Below are 4534 nucleotides of genomic sequence, written 5' to 3' on the forward strand. Positions count from 1 at the left end.
TTATTGATATCAATATATCTTTAGCAAGAGTTAGAAATTCTGCTCTTCAAAAAAATAGTGCTACAAGAATGAAAAAAAGAAGATTCAGAGTAAGAGAAAATATTTGCAAATCATATATGTGATAAAAGGCTACATCCAGAATATATAAAGAACTCTCAAAACTCAAGAATAAGGAAGCAAACAACTCAAGTAAAAATCAGCAACAGATTTGAAGAGTTACTTCACTAAAGAAGATAAACCAATGGCAAATAAGGACATAAAAAATGCTAACATCATTAGTTATAAAGGAAACACAAATTAAAACCACACCAAAATATAATTAAATCCTTATTGGAATGTCTAAAATTAAAAGATTGGCCACATCAAGTGTCAGCAAGGATATAGAGAAATTGGGTCTTTTATGAATTACTGGTGGGCATGTAAAATGGTACAATGACTTTGGAAAACAGATTGTCAGTTTCTCAACAGGCTAAGCATACATCTCCCAAATGACCTAGCCACCCCACTCCTAAATATTCAAGCATACATCTCCCAAATGACCTAGCCACCCCACTCCTAAATATTCACTAAAACTTAACATTAAATCTGCAAATTTGAATAACCCAACCATGGAAAGGAGCTTCAAATTTGTGGTTTGGTTTTCCTCACAAGAAAATGTTGTTCAAATGTTAATGTAGATAAAATATTATGGTTACTTTGAACATAAGCTTTCTTGTTGCTGGCTGGAGAGCCACATACAGAACTCTAGGTTGAAATGTCATTTTATGTCTTTCATGTCACAGCATTATTTAAAGAACATCATTCATTCATTCAACCCCAACTCATTATAATAGTTTTTCTCTATGCATGTTTAAACGTCTTAAACACATGTCAGAACAAAAATTTGTATTAACTTGAGCACTTTTAGACTCCCTTTGATGATACCATTATTTTGCATATTTGCAAAGTAACTATTCCTAAAATCTGAAATCCTTTGATAGTTTAACTACATTTGGAGTATGTTTTCCCTGGCATAGCTCAGTTTTCCATTATAATGTCTAGTTCATATTTTCTATTGTGTAAAAAATTGCTTTTTTAAATAAATGCATCTTCATTCTGGAGTCTTCAAGACAAAAATTTTAGACATCAGAAACCTGACTGATTACTTTCAGCCTAAAAACCAATTCAGTTCTTGTTTCCTTTGTGTCATTTTAGATCTGGACATGCGTAGAAGCTGAGTTTACAGATCAGTAGGTGAGATATGAGATATACATTGGATCAAGCCTCTATCATGGAATCAGGGAAAATCAGTTTGCACTCCAATAAAAACAGAACGACTTGTTTTCGAATTCCCCAGCTTCCAATAAGCCCTAGTGCTTCCATTTGTTTGGTGAAGCAGCCCAGCCTCACACTCTCCCACTGTTGTGACAGTCTTTGTCTCTGCCTCTGCAGTGCGAAGACCAAAGGAGATCTCAGAAAAAGCGACTGGTAGCTGTGTCTCTTGCAGTGGGGAATTATACATGATGTCACAGTAAGAAAAGACATCAGATCTTTCTAGTCCCCTTTGTTTCTTCTAAGTTTTACAGCCCTTTTCATCTGTAAATAAAAAAAAAAGTTGTACATACATTTTCAAAATGTGCTGCTTAATGCAACTTCATACATTTAGGAAGTTGACAGCTGCCCTCTGAGGTATAGCCTGACAGCTTAAAATCCAGAAATCAATCATTTAGATATAGTGATGGTATGCTATTGCTCCCAGTATGTATTGCAGCACCCAGGAACCACTTATTTGAGATATGCCATCATAACTCTGATAGATTAAAGCACCACATCGAGGAAACAATTGTGTGTTGGGGCAGGGGGATGCTATCGTAGATCTGCCATGTTACAGCCCAGAATCCAGCAGCCAACCAGGCAAGTCTGTGCTGAATCGGAGCTTCCAGAAACCTGTGAAGCAGCAGGATGACAGTTCTGTTCTTCAACAGCCCATTATGAACTAATTAGCATACATGAATTGCAGATTTGAAGCATTAAAGTGATGTACAAATCATTAATTTTTTGTCAAATCTATGTCATCCTTGTGTATGCCTTCCTATTTTAATGTTGCATGACAGTGAAGAGAGGTACAATCCTCTGTATATAAAGGAGAGATTTGGTGTAGCTGATATAATGAGATCTATTTAAACACTATGTATTTTTCAGCTTTGAGTATATCTGCTTGGGAAAAAAAAATGCTACACTTGTCCCATTAGGGTTAATTGTGAAAGGATGTTAATATATTCAAAACCCCAGGGGTAGTTCTACATATTGTCTGAATGAAACAAGGGATGTAAGACCAACTTCACATTTGAGCTTTCTTTTATAAAAGTCCTCCTTCTGAGTAATAAAAGGAGCCATTTTACTGACTATGGAAGGTGTAACTATCTAGAATAAGAGCTCAGCTTTTAGGTGTGTGAAAGCTCCCATGCAGCAAGCTGATCTATTCTTGTTAACCCAATGCCAAATTTAATTTATAAAGATGTATAATGTAATGCAGTGGAAAAGGGAAAACAACATCAAAGCCGACTTTCATACTGCAAAAGGCTTCTAAGTATTAATTTTCAGTTTTCTGTATTGTCTCTATGTATTTAATTATGAAAGCTATTTGTGCTTAAACAAATGCTTGGTATTTCATCTGAATTTCTTATTTCATATTACAGTGGAAATTTGTTAGTACTGTAATAGTTTCCATGGTAACAGAGTCTAATGTTATACATAAATATGAATGTGGTATGTATACATGTGTGTATTATAAATATGTGCTATAGGTGATTATGACTGTATTCCAAGAACACATCTCCAGAGACTTAGCTCTCAAGGAAAACCCTAATTTAAAATGCTGGTATATTTTGTGAATCTAAAGAAATGGTCACAAACTGAATTCTCCTTTTAGTATGGGAAAAATGTAAGTTCTGAGAAGTGGAAAGATACTTGCTTTCTCTCGTCTCATAAGTTTTCTTCTGCCTGGGAGCAAAGCCATCCATGCCCAGGGTCCATACTCTATGGACCTCTTCTCTTTTCCCTACCTGTTTCTCCACCAACCTTTTTAACTACACAAAACCTAGATTAAATGAAAACCAAGGCCAAACTGCAAGTGAGGGTTGGGGGTGGAGTGCTCTTCCAGAGGAAATTATACTTAAAAGCCTGAGAGATGCATAAAGAATAGTATGCCCGGCCGGGCGTGGTGGCTCACGCCTGTAATCCCAGCACTTTGGGAGGCCGAGGCGGGTGGATTGGGAGGTCAAGAGATGGAGACCATCCTGGTCAACATGGTGAAACCCCGTCTCTACTAAAAATACAAAAAATTAGCTGGGCATGATGGCGCGTGCCTGTAATCCCAGCTACTCAGGAGGCTGAGGCAGGAGAATTGCCTGAACCCAGGAGGCAGAGGTTGCGGTGAGCCGAGATTGTGCCATTGCACTCCAGCCTGAGTAACAAGAGTGAAACTCCGTCTCAAAAAAAAAAAAAAAAAAAAGAATAGTATGCCCATCTCTATCAATAGGGATTATTTTCAGCTTCATGTAACAACAGCGATAACAACAATATAACCACTATGGTGGCTTAACTAAGTAGGGGCTTATTTTTCATAAATCATCAGAAGTCTAGAGATAGACAAGCTCAGGCTGGTATGGAGGCTCCACAATGTTCTCAGGGACTCAGATTGCTTATCTTCTCACTGTGTGAGGCAATAATCTTTATGCTCATAAGATAGCTGCTGCCCCACTGGACATCACAACTGCATTCCAGGCTGGAAAAAGAGGAATGAACAAAGGGCAAGTGCCTGAATCACTTGGGCTTCTCTCTTTCTATCTCCCCACCTTCTTTCTTTTTTTCCTTTTTCTTTTCTCTCTCTCCCTCTCTCCCTTTCTCCACTGTCTTTCTTTCTTGTAAAAATTGCATTTTCAATATTGGATGCCACACAGTCGTGTTTTGACTGATATTCACTTTGGTTCCTTGGTGTTAACCAATGAAGTGTCAAATGACCTCTAGGAACTTCACAAAATATGAAATGCTTCATGAATTTGTGTATCATTCTTGTATAGGGGCAATACTAATCTTTTCCGTATCACTCCAATTTTAGTAGATGTGCTACAAAATTGAGTTTGAGTTTGTCTCTTTTTAGTGATAAACAATAACTTTCCAGGAAGCTCTAACCCAAAGTCCATGCTTGCTTATTTGTCATTGGCCAGTCTTGTGTCATATGGCTACCAGGATGGGAAAGGAAATTTGTGGAGTGAGTCATTTTAACTCAGCCTAATATTGTGCATAGTAAAATGAGGGTCCTCTTAGTAAAGAAGAATTGGAACATGGTCATTAAGTGGGCAATGAGCAGCTGTCATCTTCTGTGATAGACTTTTCCATGTGACTTCATCAAAATACACATGGATGTAGGGGAAAGGGCCCTTTGCATCAAGAGAAATCACTAAATGCATATTCTGGCACATGGTTAGACACCAGCTGGACATTACTTATTTCTTGCTATTTCTTGAATCTTCTGTTTGCATACTCAGCCTCC

The 4534-nt window shown here is 37.5% G+C and overlaps 1 non-coding gene across 1 annotated transcript; it reads right to left on the bottom strand.

Annotated features, from left to right (window-relative positions):
- Positions 1–4016: 4016 nt before the first annotated feature.
- Positions 4017–4123, bottom strand: LOC135273707 (U6 spliceosomal RNA). Its single transcript, XR_010341523.1, has one exon. It is a non-coding gene; the product is annotated as a U6 spliceosomal RNA (small nuclear RNA).
- Positions 4124–4534: the final 411 nt, after the last annotated feature.

The sequence above is a fragment of the Aotus nancymaae genome, unplaced genomic scaffold (assembly GCF_030222135.1).
Source record: "Aotus nancymaae isolate 86718 unplaced genomic scaffold, 86718_ANA_hifiasm-v0.15.2.pri h1tg000008l, whole genome shotgun sequence".
Lineage (NCBI taxonomy): Eukaryota > Metazoa > Chordata > Mammalia > Primates > Aotidae > Aotus > Aotus nancymaae.